Source organism: Pongo pygmaeus, chromosome 5 (genome assembly GCF_028885625.2).
Source record: "Pongo pygmaeus isolate AG05252 chromosome 5, NHGRI_mPonPyg2-v2.0_pri, whole genome shotgun sequence".
Classification (NCBI taxonomy): domain Eukaryota; kingdom Metazoa; phylum Chordata; class Mammalia; order Primates; family Hominidae; genus Pongo; species Pongo pygmaeus.
The window spans coordinates 168,345,273-168,364,830 of record NC_072378.2 but is presented as its reverse complement, the minus strand read 5'-3'; positions in this window follow the sequence as shown (position 1 = coordinate 168,364,830).

The window sequence follows — 19,558 nt, the reverse complement described above, 5'->3', positions numbered from 1 at the left end:
CTGCTGGTGGAAACCCCACCCACCAGCCACCAACCAGTCACTCCACACCCAGGACTTTCAGACAGGATGAACAGTGGGTACAAGGCCATGGGATGAATGCATCCCATGGGGTCTGCTATTGAGGAGGCTGCTGAGATGTGGCCCTGAGGAGTGAGTGCCCAGAGTGAGGAAAAGCCTCTGGCCTCCTCGGGTGTTGTAAACACACCATTTCCATCACCACACACACATCATCTCCAATAACACACTCGTGGCTCAGAGCTCCGCTCCTATGCATCCTCTGCTCACCGTCTGTCTCCTTCCCTCAGGCAAAGGACAGAGGCTGGTCTGTCTGTCCTGTGGAGTTGCATGCCTTCCTAGGGGACTCCTGGGAGCCACTGTGCACACTACACAGCCCCCATGGTGGCCCCGCAGAGCCTCAGGCACTTCCCTTCCTCTCTGGGAGACGCTGCAGGTTTCCAGAGCCTGGGGGGCCTGGGAGCCAGGGGCCAGTGTGAGCTGCTGTGTGTTGAAGGCTGTTGGAGGAGTGGCAGCCACAGAGGCCTGCGCTCCATGCAGCCGGCACCGTCCCCAGGTTCCCAAGGGCAGAGCCACTGCCACCAGTGCCACCCAGAACCCAGGCTGGCTCACGGGGCAGCCAGCAGTGACAGCGCGGGTAACACGGGCAGGGGCATCTCCCTGGTTACCTCTGATGCCCATCAGGGGATGGCCTGGGGTGCGCCTCGCTGGCAGGGGGCCTGAGGACTAAACAAGAATAGGAAAGTGCCCAGCCAGTGCTTGGGAGGCCCTCCTGGTGCCTCGGTTTACCCCTTCACGCATCCTCACCAGCCACGTGAGATGGGCTTGGCAAAGGAGGGGCTCCACCAGGTGTGGCTCCTCCTGGTGATCAGGACCTCAGCCCCGCGAGGCCCTGCGCCAGGCAGCGGGCAGAGAGCGTGGTGAGGAGTGGGCCCTTTTCTCCAAACCGGGTGGCTTCCGGGGTCCTGACAGTGGGTGCAGGAGTCGCCCGGTGGTTCTCCAGCTCCAGAGAGCGCAACAGCAAACGCAGCCTCCCGCAGCTGCCTCCCCAGGTCCCGGCTGGGAGGTGTGAGGGTTTCCGGAAGCGGCGTGGCCAGTGGGGCCTCTGGAGCCTTGAATCTCAGGTTGAGAAGCAGCGCCATGAAACACGTTGAAGAGCTCGAGGGTCCCGACTGCACAGCCCATCACCACCTGGAGGTCCTGAATGTGCTCCAGTGATCGTGACTGCTGGAAAGGTCCCGATTTGCCATATGTTGGCTCTGTGGCCTGAACGATGCGTCCTAGAGATGAAAACGCCTCTCCTCTGCCTTCGTGACACTGCCCTCCTGGCGTCTGCTTTTCAACTCTAAAATTGTATTTTTCCTGCAGAAACAGGCCACCATCGTCTGGAGCTTCTCAGGTAAATGAAATAAAAAATAATGCCGGGTAATAACACTTTTGGTGAAAATTCTGAAATACGACTGGATTACTTCTGCAGCTAACACACCAGCCCTGAGGATGAGTCCAAAAGGCGGTTTCAAAAGTGGCTGAAGCCCTGGAGCGGGGTTGGTGTGAGCAAGCGCCTGTGAGGCTGCTGAGGCCGGAGAACGCCCATTAAAGAAACACTGGAAATCTCTGGATCAACAATCGCAGGAATAAGGCTTTTTTCCAAAACTTCAACCTTGTTTCTAGGCAGCCAATGACCCTCCCAGCCTCCAGGCACACCATCAAAAGTGAAATGTTTCTGGCTCTGAAGGACTTCCAAAGCGAGACGAGGGCCCCTTCACCCCAAGATGCTCCAAACTTGGATGGGATTAGTCCCTGGCTGATACTAGAAAATGCATTTTTAGATCAGCAGGAGAGTGTGTGGGAGGAGGTGAGGGAAGGAGGGTTGGGCGGTGGAGCAGTGCTGGTAAATGTTTAACAACTGGCTCTCCAGAAAAAAAAAGTACCTATGAGAATCTTTGAATATCTGTTATAAATCTTTCTGATAGAAAGGAGGCAAGTTGCACAAGTTCCAAATAAAAAGCCACATACGACACTCACTGCACACTCCCAGCAGCCAGCCCATGCCCACAGGACATTTTGGTGGTTTTTGCCCAGCTTTCACATCTGCAGACAGTCTCTGGGTGCAATCCACCCATGGTGTGGTAATGGGGCTACTTTCAACCTGCTCACTTTTCTCCATACATTCATTGTTAAGCTGATATGATCTCCTAAATGGTTTCTCATGTCAGCTCATACAAATTTTATTGATCAAATGAAAGCTGTCAGTTTCAGCACTACCAACTGCTATTGGCCCACTTCAGCTTTTTATGTAGTTGCAGGGGTGGGAACGGTCCTTAATTTTGCATTTTCTCACCATGGCTGTGACTAACTAGTTTGAAACATTCCCCAGAAGTTACTAAGTGGCTCTTAGGAGCTGGTGCAAGCAGGCTCCAGCACATCCTGGGGTGGGTGGCCAGGCTGCGACCAGCGCTCTTATAGAATGCCCTTGTCAATTTAGGGTTGCCCCGTTAGAAATTGATTTCGGAATTTTCTGGACTCATTTGATCTTGGAGACGACATCACTGATGTCCAGGAGATGAGGAGCATGTTGGCTACAGTGCACATCTCAGGAAGTTGGATGGATTTAGGACATTAGAAAAAGATTGACCTTATGGTTCTCCTTCTAGTTTAACTCTTCACAATTTTTAACTGAAAGGGCCTTCTTACGATTTACAAAGAGAATGGACCTATCGGGGGCCCCTTTGACCCAGTATACATTGTTCAGCTCATTTAATAAATATTCATATTGGAACCAACCCCTCTGGCATTCGCTTTAATCTTTCTCTGTTAAAAAGAATTCCACAGCACTCAGAGAAGAGAGAGGAATTTAAATATTTCTTTTTCCACACAACCCAAATTCGTCTGACTAGCATGCTGTTTCACAAGTTTAGAATACGCTTGGAGCCCACGTGCAGTTATTTTAAGCCCCTGGCTTCTCTTTCTTTGTAAATACCCTGTCTGGGCCCACAATTACCCACCTTCACCATAACTGGGGAAGTCTCAGGTGGCCACAGTTTACCTTTTGACTTTTTGTTATTATAGAATCAGTCAGTTTTGAAATCTGATTCATTTGAAATACACAGACATTTGTCACCTTGCTTTCTGTTAACAGATGAACAAAGTTTCCAATGAATTAATGAAATGAGAAATAGAAATATCGATATAAGCATTATTTTATATATATTACTTGTATATTATTTTATATGGTTTTATATATAAATATATATGTGTGTATATGGGCATGTGTGTACATAAACTATATATGTGTGCATGTATATATAAATGAATATATATGTGTGTATATAAATGAATATGTGTGTATATATATGTATGTGTGTGTATGTGGGTATGTGTATATGTATATAAGTATATGTGTGTATATATAAATGAGTACATATGTGTGTATATAAATATATGTATGTATATGTGTGTGTATGTATATGTGTGTGTATGTATATGTGTGTATACATGTAAATGAATATGTGTGTGTATATATAAATGAATATATGTGTGTATGTGTGTGTATATAAATTAATACATATGTGTGTGCATATGTATGTATATGTGTGTATATGTATGTGTGTGTATGTTTGTGTGTATATAAATGAATATATGTGTGCATATGTATGTATATGTGTGTATATGTATGTGTGTGTATGTTTGTGTGTATATAAATGAATATATGTGTGTGCATATGTAAGTATGTGTGTGTATATGTGAGTATATGTGTATATATAAATTAATATATGTGTATGTATGTACATGTGTGTATGTATGTGTGTATGTGTATATATAAGTGAATATGTGTGTGCGTATGTATATGTGTGTATATATGAACACACGTGTGTACATATGTATGAACATGTGTGTATATGTATATGTGTATATATAAATGAATATGTGTGTGTATATGTGTGTGTGTGTATGTATAAATGAATATATATGTGTGTGCGCATATGTGTGTGTGTGTGTATGTATGTGTGTGTGTGTATCTACACTTCAGCTCGATTGCCAAGCTGCTCTGCCATCCTGTAAACCTCATCACACAGGAGCAAGAAGAGGAAGTGTCCTCCCAGGGCACTGAGCCCCTTCGCAGACCAGCTCCGGAGCAGTGACTGAACACAGGGCCAAGGAGAAGAGCAAGGAGCCAGGCCCCAGTCCTCAGGCCATGTGTCAATCAGGATTGAGTGTGGCTGCAAGTGGTCATTGCACACACACGCACACACACTCACACACACACCCCACTGTCTTAAACACAATCACAGGGCAGCAGCCTGGGACTGCGTATGAGCTTCAGGGTGCAGGCTCCTTTGTCTCACTGCTGAGTCAACCTCAATGGCTTCCAGCTCTCAGTCCGAAATGACAGCCCAAGCTGGCACCCACAGCCAGAAGAAGGGAGGTAAGCCCTGGGAGCCACTCTTGAGGACACCCCTGTACAGTGGTACCCCTGTATCCTTGGGGCGTGCGTTCCAAGATCCCCTGTGGACTCCTGACACAGCCATACTCCCAGACCCACTTGCTGTCTATCAGAACACGCTTTTGTGCATGTCTTCCACCCACAAACTCAATGCTTTTTTTAACTTAAGCACTCACCATGTGCTGCTGCTGTAGCTTTTGCCTTTTGAGATGCAACAGCAAAACCAACACAAATTTCTTTTCTTTCTTTATAGTTTCACTGATAGAAGAGTCATTCCTACTGTAGATCTTAGCAGCCTCAGCATACGATTCTTTCCTTTGCTTATTGAGAACTGACACCTTTTCACTTTATGGCTTCTTCTTGGCAGAACCAAATGGCCAGTCTCTTGCGGCCATTACTGAGTGAACCAGGAGTGACTTGAACAATGGAAAACTTGAACTGGGAGACTCTGACAGTTGATCTGATAACCAAGGTGACCACAAAGTGACTCACGGGCAGGGAATGTCCACAGTGTGGATCCGCTGGACAAAGGGAGGACTCATCTCTGGGGAAGGAGATGAGGGACAGTGAGAGTTCTCATCACACTACTCAGAACAGTGTGCAATTTAAAACTTGTGAATTGCTGATTTCTGGAATTTTCCATTTAATATTTTGGGGCCTCAGTTAACAGGAACACTGGAAATTGAATCTGTGGTGGGGGGACTACTGTAGTTGTTAACCACACCTTCACACACTTCTGACCACACTCAGTGTCTTAGTCAATTCAAGCTGCCATGATGAAGTACTGCAGACGGGTGGCTTTAACAAGATGAATTTATTTCTCACAATTCTGGAGCCTGGAAGCCCAAGATCCAGATGTCGGCATGGTCTGGTGAGAATCAGGTGGTCCATTTCTCCTGCCTGGGATTGCACATGGCAGCCTTCCTGCTGTGTCCTCGCATGGCCTTTCCTCAGGAAGGCAAAGAGAGAGAGACAAGCTCCGGACTCTTCCTCTTCGATAAGGACCCTAATCACATCATGGGGACCCACCTGCACGACCTCATCTAAACCTAGTTCCCTCCCAAAGGCCCGCCTCCAAACACCATCCCACTGCGAGTAGGGCTTGAGCTCTGGAATTTAGGAAGACCCAGTTCAGTCCACAGCTGTTAGCTGCAGGGAAGGTGGGTAAGTGTGTCAGGCCATTCTCACACTTCAATAAAGAAATACCTGAGCCTGGGTAATTTATGAAGAGAAGAGGTTTAATGGCCTCACCATTCTGCAGGCTGTACAGGAAGCATGGCGGCTTCTGCTTCTGGGGAGACCTCAGGGAACTTTCAATCATGGCAGAAGGTGAAGTGGGAGCTGGCACCTCACATGGCAGGAGCAGGAGGAAGAGAGGAGCAGGGAGGTACTATACACTTTTAAACAACCAAATCTCACAGGAACTCACTCACTATCACCACTCAGTACCAAGGGGGAAATCCACCCCCACGATCTAATTACCTCCCCCCAGGCCTCACCTCCAGCACTGGGGATTACAATTTGACATGAGATCTGGGCAGGGATGCAGATCCAAACCATGTCAGCAAGCTGTCTTCTTTTCCAGGATGCCACGTGTTCAGCTACACTATGGAAACTGAGTATTAAGGAAGAAGGAAGAACGAGGCTCCACAGGTGGCCCCTGGGAGCTGTAATCCTGTGAGTCTAAAATTCCACCTTCATTCCCCGCTGGGTGCAGTCCCAACTCTCCCTTTGTGGATGAATGGAGCAGCATGGTTGTTTATTTTAATTAATTAATTAATTTTAATTAAACATTTTCCAATTTCTATGCTCCAATCATACGTGGAGTTGCCAAATGCCTTTCCGTACATATTTTCAGTTACTAGGAGTTTTTTGTTTGTTTTTATTTTTTGTTTGTTTAAATGTGTGACTTCTAAGGGAGAAACTACTAAGCTGGATTAGGGAGCCAATATTAGAGATCCTGGTATAACTATATTAATGACATGAAATTATAGATAATTGAATTATTTGGAGGCATTACTTTCTCTCTCTATTTTCCAGTATAAAATCTGTGTCTATGTCCTGTCCATGGTCCTCCTGTCTGAGGTCACTGTCACTGTCACTGTCACTGTCTGGGCTGTGTGCTTGGCTGTTCTTGGCCAGTGGAAAGAGTCTGCTTTCTTGAGAGTTTTTTTGTTTGTTTGTTTTTGTTTTGTTAATCTCAGAGTTTAGTTTAAATAATCTTATAGGTTTCTCTTTGGATGACTCCCCACCTTGAAAAAATGTCCATGGGCCCTGCACATTGGTCTGTGGGGCCCGACCCATCCCGAGTGTGCAGGGCAATCGGGTGTTAGAGGGAGTGAGACAGTGGTGTGGGGCGGGAGCAGTGTGCTTCTCCTAACTCGCTCAGGCTGCAGCACACCAGGTGTTCCACAGGGAGCACCTGTGGAGAGAGCAGTTGGGAAGGTGCAGGAACCTCCACGAAGACCGATGGGCATGGGAGCTTGGACAAGCATGGTGGCTGTGGAGATGGAGAGAGATGGTCGAATTCCAGAGACACTTGGGAGGCAACACGCAGACTCTGGAGCTGGGCTGGGTGCAAGGCTGCAGGAGTTGTCCAAAGTGCTGTACCAGTCTGGCTTGCAGAGCTGCACGGTTGCAGGCACCAGGTACCCACACGGGGACCTTGGAAGACCGTCTGTTGGGGGATGTGAAGGTTAGCACTTCCATCGTGGGTATGCTGACTTTGGGTTGTACATCAAGGTTAGATGAACAGACCCTGAGCTTACCAAAGAGGCTGGAGCCAGAGTTAGGAGTTTGGGAGTCACCTTCATTTAAACGGTAACTGGAGTAATGATGAGATTTCTTAGCAGCGTAGGATGAGGAGAGAAGAAAGCTTGGGATCAAGCCATTAGGAGTTCTGACATTTAACACCAGGCAGAGGAGCACAAGTTGGGGAGAAAGTAAAGAACGGGCATCCAGAGATGCAAGGGGAAGACGGGAGATGACACGCTGTATCTGAAGTCAAAGTGGGAAGGCGAGGAGGAATGGCCAGCCTTTGTCCTACATATGCCATAGATCCCCACGACGTCTCACAAATGCACCACAGTCAGAGCCACCGTCTGGCCAGTATCATCACGACCTCCCCGCTCTGCTGGACCACAGCCTGTTCAGGTCTCCATGCCGTTGCCAACATCATCGCCCCTGTGGGCAGGAGTGTTTCCCTGACAGCTGCCTTCTGAGGGCTCTACTCAGTTCTATTTCCCTATGGGGCCTCTCCATCCCTCCCTGCAACACCACTGCCCCGCCTCACCTGCCCTCCCCTGGCCGATGGCAATCACATCCTCTTAGCCGGGGAAGTGCCTGTGGGGGTTTCCGCCTGGCCATGGGTTAGCTGCTCCCAGGCTGGGCTGTGGTCTAGCGCCCCGTGCCGCCTTCTTCCTTTTCCCTGTGGCCGTCTGATTTCTTATCAGCCCCGTCCAGCTCTCCTGGTGGTTCTGATACGGTGTGGATTCTTCCCCTTCCATTCGGCTTAGCCTGCTTCCTCTGAGCTGCAACTTAAGTCGTGGGCGTTTGCCGTGAGCTCACTTTCTATTGTCTGCAGTCATGGGGGGCCTGTGGCGAGGCGGAGTGGGGAGGGGGGAGTGTGCATTCTGTTCCCATGCTAGAGGTCGTGGGGGTGGGGCACTCTTGGCCATCCTGGGATCCTCCTCTCAATTCCCCCTTGCGAGTCCCCTTCTGCATCCCACCGTGGGGACAGACTGGTGCGCTGTCTTCCCCGCAGCCCCTCTGCCTGGCGAAAACGCGGGAGCTGCTTGCTTGCTTGTGGTATGTGAGTACCCCCGGTTGTATTATGCTGGACCCACCTCTGTGTGAATGTGCACATACGTGTGCTTTTCCTGGGCGAGTGCCCGTTGTCATCCAATTCGGAGAGGGTTGATTCCCCGCCTTGCATGTCGGCGCTGACCTCCAGGACAGCCCCTGCAACTTTCCCTCTGTCCTCTCCACTTCATTTCTGCTCTTTTTCATCTTGCAACATAGGTGTAGGCAACGCTGGGCTACTTGCAGGTCAAGAGACACACACACTCACACACACACTCATACCCCACATACACTCACACACACCACACACACATACACTCTCATACCACACGCACCACACACGCACCACACACGCACCACACACACACCACACACGCACCACACACACATCACACACGCACTCATACATACTCCATACACATGCACACACACACACACCACATACACTCACACACATACAGACATACACCACACACACACTGCACACACTCACATACACATGCACCACACACATTCACACATGTGCACACACCAAACACACTCACGCACACACACACACGCCACATACACAAGGGCACATACAACACACATTCACAAACACACCACATACACTCACACATACACACACACTCATACCACACACACACTCATACCACACACACATACACCACACACACTCATACCACACACACATACACCACACATACACCACACACACTCATACCACACACCACACACACACTCATACTCCATACACATGTGCACACACACCACACACGCACTCATACATACTCCATACACATGCACACTCACACCACATACACTCACACACACACACCACACACACTCATACCACACACACAGCACACACGCACTCATACATACTCCATACACATGCACACACACCACATACACTCACACACCACATACACTCACACATACACCACACACACTCATACCACACACACACCACACATGCACTCATACATACTCCATACACACACACCCACACCACAAACACTCACACACACATACATACAGACATACACCACACACACACTGCACACACTCACACACATGCACCACACACATTCACACATGTGCACACACCAAACACACACATACACACACACACTCCACATACACAAGGGCACAGACAACACACACATTCACAAACACACCACATACACTCACACATTCACACACAGACACACACCACACACTCCCTCTCACACTCACACCCCTGCTCCCCTGTGTCTCCACGGCTCTGTCCAGGCCGCCCCCTCCACCTGGGATCCCTCTCCTGCCCAGGGCTGAGCTGTCTCACTGCCTGTGTGGGTTTCTCAGCCTCACCCACATAGCTTCTCGGTGACCCGCTGGCTGTGAAGGCTGGCAGGACTCACACACATATTTTTCTCCCTGAAAAGTGTCGACAGCCACCTGCTCACATAATTAGCTTTTGCACTTTGACTGGTTTATTTGACTTCAAATGCTGAAAAATTCAGAATAGACTCTGATGTCTTTGCAGTAGCAAGGTGTAAGAAGCAGTGGGCCCTCTCCCACCTCCACTTCTTCCTTTCTCTCTGTTTTTTTTTCACAATAGCATCTGTTTGCCCACAGCTGCTCCCATCCTGAGCACACGTGGAGGTGATGGGGAGATGGACGGAGCGCAGGGAGGGCTGGGGGACACCCTCTTCCACGTGTCGGCGGCCTGAATTCCAGCACCCCCTTCTGTCTGTCACAGCACTTTCTACTTCCCACAGCGTCGCAGAGCACGTGTGTTTTACACCCAGCTGCATGGAACTTCGGAGCATAGTTAATTATATCCTGTCAGTGCATGCTAAGTTTTTGCATTAATAACATATTTCTGCTGTGTTTTTATCCTCTTTTGCTTATGGAAAGCAAAAGTTCCATGAAAAAGTTCCAGAAAAACTTTTTCCATAAAAAAGTTCCAGAAAGCCAGGTACAGGTATCGTGCGAAATGTGTAGGCAGCTTTGGTTCAGGACATTTGCTTAGTTCAGTTATATAAACTTTATTACAATTAGATGACCTAAAATAATAAAGAGAATATATGAAAGTTTAAGTGCCAAGAATGGACTAGTAATCTTGACAGTAACACCTAGCATTTAGAGTGCTACTACATGCTAGGAGTTCTGTTTTAAATATATCACCCCATCTAATCCTTTCAATGAGGAGTGGGTGAGAACACAGCCAGAGAGGTTCAATAACACACCAGACGTCACACGGTGATCAAAGACGCATGGGGATTGGAACCAAAGTCTCCTGGTCGCAGAGCCTGCACTCTGTACCTATATTTGGAAGGTCCTTGTTATTCACTTACGGTGAATTTGCTTAAAGTGAGTACCAGAAAATCAAAAAAATAGTGATAACCAGTTTGGTTTGGGATATTATCTTGAAAGGTGAAAATCATAAGATAGGCACATAAATGTATTTTCTCACATATACAGGAAAATTAAGTTTTCACTTCTGACTAGTACTTAAAAGAAATGAGAAAGAAATCAAATGGTCGTTGCGGGTTTGGTGTCATTTTCCCAGTAGAATTTTACGTGACGTGATCCTGCCTTTCACCCTAGGTAGCTTCTGTGAATGTCTGCGTCAGCCTTCCCAAAGGCCTCTCTCTGACATTCAGATCATCTTCTGGGAATTTGTGGTTTGCTGTGGTCTGTGTTGCGTTTCTCCTCCACTGCCAACTGAAGATGACCTTCCCAGCCTTGTTTCTGTGGGTCAGGGTAGAACAGCTGTCTCATGTGGGATCATGCCTCCTGCAAGATCTGTATTTTACTTTGTAGTTAGTTCGCACTGTGTTCCAATGTTCAACCTTCCAGCCAGTGAGGAGCTGCTGTACCAGACTGTGGGCGGCAAGCCACCCAGGTGCCGAGGCAAGAGACCGAGGACACGAGCTGTTCTAGTATAATAAAATATAAAACAAGAATAGTTATACCAGATATAGATCTTAGATATGATTATATATGAATATCATTAACCATTAGTTGGTAGCAATTACTCTTTATTCCAATATTATAATAATCCTCGCTCTACAATCATAACCTAGGAAAAACCAGGCCATACAGAGATAGGAGCTGAGGGGACACAGTGAGAAGTGACCAGAAGACAAGAGTGGGAGCATTCTGTTACGCCCAGACAGGGCCACCAGAAGGGCTCCTTGGTCTAGCGGTGACGCCAGCGTCTGGGAAGACGCCCATTGTTGAGCGGACGGTGGTCTAGCGGTAGCCTCAGTGTCACGGAAAAACACCGGCTACTTAGCAGACCGGGAAAGGGAGTCTCCCTTTCCCCGGGGGAGTTTAGAGAAGACTCTACTCCTCCACCTCTTGTGGAGGGCCTGACATCAGTCAAGCTCGCCCGCAGTTATCCGGAGGCCTAACCGTCTCCCTGTGATGCTGTGCTTCAGCGGTCACACTCCTAGTCCGCCTTCAGGTTCCATCCTGTACGCCTGGCTCTGCCTTCTAGATAGCAGTAGTCAGTTAGTGAAAGCACTAAAAGTCTCTGATATGCAGAAATAATGGCATAAGCTGTCTTTCTCTCTGTCTCCTCTCTCTCTCTGCCTCGGCTGCCAGGCAGGGAAGGGCCCCGTCCAGTGGACACGTGACCTACGTGACCTTACCTATCATTGGAGATGGCTCACACTCCTTACCCTGCCCCTTCTGCCTTGTATCCAGTAAATAACAGCGCAGCCAGACATTCAGGGGCCACTACCGGTCTCCGCGCATTGGTGGTAGTGGTCCCCCGGGCCCAGCTGTCTTTTCTTTTATCTCTTTGTCTTGTGTCTTTATTTCTACACTCTCTCATCCCCGCACACGGGGAGAGACCCACCGACCCTGTGGGGCTGGTCCCTACACCAGACCTTCTGTGTTGAGCTGAGTGTCAGCAGATATTGCCCTCTGCTCCCCTTTCCCTGCCCTACAGACTTTGGGTTTGGTCATGTGACTGGCCTTGGCCAGTGGAGTGTGGGTGGCCATGATGTGATCAGAAGCTCTGAATGAATTGTGTGCTTGGCTCAGACCTTGGGCTCCTGAGAAGAATGCGTCTAAGGAGGATGAGAGGTACTAGGAGAAGACTTAAACCCAGCCTGCAGCTTGCACCCAAGACCAGGCAAACCTCGCTTACAAAACAGCCACCTGCCCCAGGCCAGGTTTTGATTTTGTTTCGGGTTTTTTTGTTTTTGTTTTCGTTTTTGTTTTTGACGGAGTTTTGCTCTTTTTGCTCAGGCTGGAGTGCAATGGCTCCATCTCCGCTCATGCAACCTCCGCCTCCGGGTTCAGTGATTCACCTGCTTCAGCCTCCCCAGGAGCTGGAATTACAGGCGCGTGCCGCCGCGCCCATTCCCAGCTGATTTTGTATTTTTAGTAGAGATGGGGTTTCACCATGTTGGCCAGGCTGGTCTTGAACTCCTGACCTCAGATGATCTGCCCACATTGGCCTCCCAAAGTGCTGGGATTACAGGTATGAGCCACTGTGCCCGGCCTATCCCAGGTCAGTTTTAATCACATGAACCACTGTGGACCTGCAGGTTGTGAGCACAGAATCGAGTTTCCTGGCATAGGTTGGAGTTTTGGAGTCACCTGTCCCACAGCCTGTTGCAGCGACAGCTCTGTGATGCACTGACTTCCAAAGACGTAGCCACACTGGGCAGAGTCAGACACGACATTGAAGCAGAATGGGGTGTCTGGCTGTCCCTTTATTGGTGGACAGCTTCATAATTTTTGCTCTCCTCACAACCGCACAACTGTGGGGACTCTCATGCTGTTTACTGGGTTTTCCAGGACTTGGCAGAAATAAATCTCAGGCAGGCCTGGGGTCTGCCCCAGCTGGGGCAATGGTTTATGTGAAAATTTAACTTTCAATTGTCCCAGTTTAGCAGGAAACACGGAGCTGGTTATCAGCTACTTCCATGTGGCGTGTACTTTGGCACTTGTTTCCAGAACAGTTGGGGGAAGAGGAGTGGAAAACGGTACAAAGAACTCTGGAAAAGGACACAGTCAGGAGTCTCCCGGGCCCTGAAGGGATTCTTAGACCCAACAGAGAGTGGCCTCGGTGCTGGGTGCTAGACCGACTCTCAAATCTCAGCATTTCTGAGCTGCAAAGGAGGAGGGCACAGTTCCTTATTGAGATAAATTATTCAAATTTGTTGAAATGTCTCAAAAGGAGTTGAATTGGTCATGATCTAACTCCTCCTCCCTTCTCGCCCTCCAGCTCCCAAGAAAAAGTGGAGGTGGCCAATCACTGGGTACAGAAGGAGACAGAGAAGGAAGGGAGGGGTGCCTCAGGCTTAGGGAGAAGCTGCTCAGTAATGAGCTCCAGTGGGGGCTGCTGAACCACACCTCCAGGAGAAAGAGGCCCAGGGGGCCTGGCTCCCTTCCTGGAAGACTAATGACCTTCATGGCGGTGGTCATCGAAGGGTCTGGGCCAGGAGCTCAAGGAGCCTTCAGGTAGGGACATTTGTCTCACATGCATTCAGCTGCAAAATGAAAAACAAAGTGAAAAACTCCCCATAACTACAATGAGCTGCAGCGAAAATGTGTGCACACTGGTCAGCATGCTCTGCTCTAACCCTGGACAGTGATAATGTGTGCACCGGTCAGCATGCTCCCCTCGAACCCTGGACAGCGATAATGTGTGCACTGGTCAGCATGCTCTCCTCGCAATAACGTGTATGCACCGGTCAGCATGCTCTCCTCTGCCCCTGGGCAGCAATAATGTGTGCGCACCAGTCAGCATGCTGTCCTCTGCTCCTGGACAGTGATAATGTGTGCACACTGGTCAGTATGCTCCCCTCGAACCCTGGACAGCGATAATGTGTGCACCGGTCAGCATGCTCTCCTCGCAATAATGTGTGCACCGGTCAGCATGCTCTCCTTGCGATGATGTGTGTGCACGGGTCAGCATGTTCTCCTCTGCCCCTGGAATCCAGAACTAATCGCTGGTCCTGGTCCTATTTAGGTCCAAATGAAAAAGCAGCCATTGATCAGCTTTTTTGTATTCTGACAAAATCATACCCTACTGTGGGAGCTTTGTTAAACTCTATTCCTTGAGTCATCTAGAGGAATGTGACTGTGTTTCCTTCCTGTTTCTGTAAATTGGTCACAAAATGCAAAAACGGTTTTGGAGTCATGGCATGGCTTACCAAAGTTAGTCAAAATTTGCATCTTTTCTCTATATTTTTTGAATGATCAGTGTCGGTTTTTTGAGGAAATATAAACTTCTGATCCTGGGCTAGGAATGACTGGGAGTCGCCGTGGGAGCCCTGAAGGTGGAAGGGAAGTGTGGACATGGGATTCCCGTTAACGTGCAGGATACTCCAGATGTGTTGATGCCTTCACGAGTTGGCTCTTTGGCACCCCAATAATGTGAAACTAAAGAAACAGCTTGACTTAAAATTTGGGGGAAACTTAAAAACCTCATTTGGATGATTTTTTACTATTAATTCCATTGAATTCTCTAATATTCTTTGTTGGCTTACAGGAAGTTGGATTGATAAAAATCTGAGGTTGTGATGTAATATTGAGGTTTCTTGATCAAAAAGACTTGAAGAAATTAAAGTCCAATATTAAACTTTTCTGTGATAAAAAGTGAATTAATGACTCAAGTGTCCAGATAGTGAGGTATTAAGAAAGTTTATAACAATTGTAACAGATTCGTGTAGGTGTCTGTCTCCCCTCCTTCACAACTTTGTGAATTGTCTGAATTTCTTTCTCTGGCGCCAGATGTTCTGTTTACGTTTATTCTTTTATTTTTACTTGCTTTGTAAAAATGTAGAAAATACAATCTCAAGGTGAACCACAACACTACTACTGCTCAGGTCAGTGCATAGACGGTCCTGTGGGTGATGGTGATCACAACCTGTCCCGCAGGAGGAAGGCATGGTCCTTGGCTCAATGGGAAGCATCTCTCTACCCTTCCTCACGTGTGTTGCCTGTGCTGTGCACCCCGGTCCACAGAGTCCCATGTATGTGGACGGAGAAAGATGCGTGGTTGGGTTCTGGGGGCTCCCCTACTCTGCAGTGTGCAGGTGGCATTGGCTCATTTCATCGCCATCAATTTTCCCATTGAATGCATGTTCTTTTGTGTTATCCCCAGTAGAGTCTATAATTTCCTTTTTTCTTTTCTTTTTCTTTTTCTTTTTTTTTGAGACAGAGTCTCACTCTGTCACCCAGGCTGGAGTACAGTGGTGTAATCTCTGCTCACCGCAACCTCCACCTCCTGGGTTCAAGTGATTCTCCTGCCTCAGCCTCCCGAGTAGCTGGGACTACAGGCACGCACCACCACGCCTAGCTAATTATTGTATTTTTAGTAGAGATGGGGTTTCACCATGTTGGTCAGGGTGGTCTTGAACTCCTGACCTCGTGATCTGCCTGCCTCGGCCTCCCAAAGTGCTGGGATTACAGGCATGAGCCACCGCGCCTGGCCCCCTTCTTTCTTAGTCACCTGGAGTGAAGGGGTGCTGGTGGTCGGGGGACACGAGGACCTTCCCACTTTGGAATCAACCCCTGAAGTCTAGCTGGGGAGAAATAGGAAAGAAAAAAAGTGGAGATTTCTGTTAAACTTGGGGAAGGTTCTATAATTTGAATCTATTGTTAACGTGATAATATATAAGATGACACAGGAAAACAAATAGAAACATTAAAAATAACAGGCTTTCCTATTTGAGCAAAGCAAATAGAAACTTAGATACATTGGATTGGGTCAAATCTCAACTCTTCCACTCATTATCCATTTCTGCAGAGTCTTTAATGAAAAATAAAGAAGAATTCAAAGTCAGGGGTACTGTGTGTTGAAGTGCTGTTAACAAACAAACCTGGGAGAATCTCTTATGATTTGGGAGAACGCCTGAGGAGGTGACCCTGGGTCCATGCGGCTCTTCCCCAGGTGTGAGGCTAGGGGCAAGGGTCATTTTCTTCTTTAAGGCTTTACGTAATGCTGCCTGTACATTTATCTTTATATGCTACAATAGCTCTTGAACCATGCAGGACACAGGGAGCCGGTTACCTCTGTGGCCTCTGGAGGAAATGATCTGCCACATGTACCCTGTAGTTTTACATTTTGAATCAAGTGAAAATATTACTTAACAATTCGAACAAAAAAACTGTCAGCCCATGAACAGTGTTCTCGTTTCAGGCACTGTTAAAGTGGGTTATTTTATAATCAGAAAAATAATCCCATAGTTTGTTTGGGAGGAAAAGCAGAATTTATACTAAATGGCTACTACAGTAATTTAAAATTGTAAAGCGTGGTATATGTTGTTCAGGGGTCCGTGAGGTTCCGAAGGAGAGGGTGTCGGTGAGCAAGGGTGGTCTGGGGGACCGAGGAGGAGGCCAGCTGGAGGGTGGGGAGGAGACGGGGGACCCTCCAAGTCTCAGACCTACATGGTCATGCAGCCATCAGCAGTTTCCAGGAGTGATGGCCAAGTCGTAAATAAAAAATGCTGTGAGAAAGTTTTCGTGGCTTCAAATAACTGTGTGATAATTTCCGTGTTATTTAAGGCTGTGGCTGAAGCCTGTAAATAGCTTGCAGTGTGAAGTTAGAACTGATCAACTCTGCTGTCCAATCAGAGTGCGGGGTGGCGCCCAGCACACCCTCCGGATGGAACCCCTGCAGGTCGGCAGGCTGGGCAGGGCAGAGCCCGAGGTCGCTGCTCCCCCAGGGTGGGTAGTGGGACGTGTGGGCCTGTGTGGCTCGTATGTGCTGGGCAGAGTGGAGTGAGCAGAGCCTCTCCGGTGTGGGTGATGAGGTCGGATGTTGCTGGAGAACTGTGGACTCCTACCCTGCCAATCACAGAGGCTGCTGACCCTGGTCATCTTCTGAGAGTTCTGTCCCTGCTTTCAGCCTCATTTCTTCTTCCTTCCATAGGCTCAGTGACTAGGAAGAGTGGCTGAAAGGCCCCAGCTCTAACTCCTCCCTGCTCCTGATAGCCCGAGTCCTGGGGGACAGAGAGAAGCGCCTCTGGGTTCCCTCTCTGTGTGAGGCAGACAGCCTCTGCCCAGGCTCTGAGGGGCCCTAATTCTTCCTAACAGACAGCAGTTTGGAGCTTCTCCCAGAATGACCCAGGAGCCAGCCCAGGAGTGATCTAGAATAGGCCAAGGACCGTTAGTATCCCGATGTGAATTTTAAAATGTGTATATTTCATACATAAAAATAGAAATGTATATGAATGTAATATATATTATATATTTATTATGTATTTAAAAACAGTATGTGCACATGATAAATGAGCGTATCTACGTCTCTAACATGTCTACTCGAAGTGTAATCTATATGTATGACACACGCATGGGTGTGTGTGTGCATCTACAAGATACAACGCCAGCCTGGGGCTTGCCCGTGGAGGGACCTGGACACTTAGCAAAGTCTAATTCTTGTTTTCCTGGACAAAGTTGCTTAGGAGTGGCCTAAGTGGATCACCAGGATTATCAAAACAAGGAAAGGTTGAAATTTGTCATTTTTTTCTGATTCAGGCAATTTTGTAAAAGAGGAGATGATTCCAGTGAAAACTTCGCTAGGATCTCCTAAGAGTGGTGGGCTGGGCGGTGCCTCCTGGCCAGGTTGCCTTTTCGAAGGCTCTGGCTCAGAGCTGCTGTGGCAGGGAGAGGTGCCGGCTGACCCAGGACCCAAGCCTCTCTTCTTCAAGGCAGAGGCTTACGCAGGGCTGCAGACTGGTCTGTGCAAGGTGCTGAGATGTGTAGTATTCATTATAAACCAGTGAGCTGAAGTGAAAGCCCAGCTCTATGCTTTGGAAAATGTCGCATGGGAGGCCTGAGATGTGCCGTGCGTTGTTGACACCCTCCTCATTCCACCTGGAGGCATTTGGGTTTTGTGAGGAGCACAGAAGGATCCCATCCCTTCTGACTGCACAGAAGCAGATTCCTGACAGAAAGACACAGGATATACCTAAGAATCCCACCAGTCACCAAGCACTGAGAACAAACCACCACCAGAATGTTGGTGTCCTTATCAGTGGTGGAATCCACACCCGGCTTAGCTCAACGGGCCCCTTGTGTGAGTTTCCTTGTGGTGCTTTATGCAGAGCTGAGGCCAATGTTCTAAGCCCCCTTCCTTCCCACCCTGCTGTTCATAGTAGCAGCTCTGGGTAGCATCGTGATGGAAACTGTGGGCAAGACAGAGGGTATGACGGAAACGCAGGTGGGGGAATCTCCGTCTCTGTGTCCTGCTTCCTGGTATTACTCTCACCAAAAACGAAAAGAAAAAAAAATCCATATGCAGTTGTAGACTCTGACAACTGGCGGCCACTCTGCTCTGACTTTGCGTCAGAAACGATGCTGTGTTAGATGGCACGGCCTTTAAGAGAAAGGGACAAGAGGGTCCTAGCCTTCAATCATGATGAGCAAAGGAAAAACAAACTTTTAAAAGATAAATGCACATATAGATTTAAAAATAGAGAACAACTTGAAATCCAAGCATTCCTTGAGCATTGATTTTATGCCAGATGCCATCTCATCAACTCTAACATATATCTACATGGAAGGCGCCACTGTTATTCCCATCTTACACTTGAGAAAGTCAAGTGTCAGAGCATGAGCCTGTCAAAGAGAACAAATTTGGTAGCATCAGAACGAGGAGTTAGTTGAGCTCTCATTGTTTTAACCCCAAATACTACATTCTTTGCAATCATGGAGTAAAACTACCACCTCTCCACACCCAATCACCTCACCCAAGATGTACCATCAAAATGTTACTGAACTCCCTCCTGTTTCTGCCTGTGTTCAAACACACACATGCACGCACGTGCACATTCACATACGCTCAGGGTTTTATAAGTGGGTTCAGACAATTCATGCTGTTGTACAAGTGGCTTTTCTCACTTGACAGCGTATCATGAGATCTAACTATGTCAGTTTTCCTATATGGTGTTGACAGTTTAAATGCAGGAAAAGTCTGAGGCATTCAATTTACTCACCTGGAGAGAGAAGCTCATTTCTGAGGCACCTGCTGCAGGAGGACTGTTTCTGGGGGCGCTGCAGTGTGTTAACCACGTGCAATCAGCCGCACGCTTCTCTCTCCTTCCTGGTTTGCACAACTGCATTTAACTGAGGGAGGATGGCTCAGCATGGGTACACCTTGGCTTCTGGAAAGGCAAAACCTTATTAGCCTCCTGCTAGGAAAGGAAGCTGCCCTTTTTGAAAAATTTTATTCAATGGACACATACTTAGCATGGAAGTCCCTAACAGCCTGCAAGTCCGAGCACTGATTGTTTGTTTCTCCAGGGCCTAAGTGATGAACACATAAGGGAAGCCCTAATCACA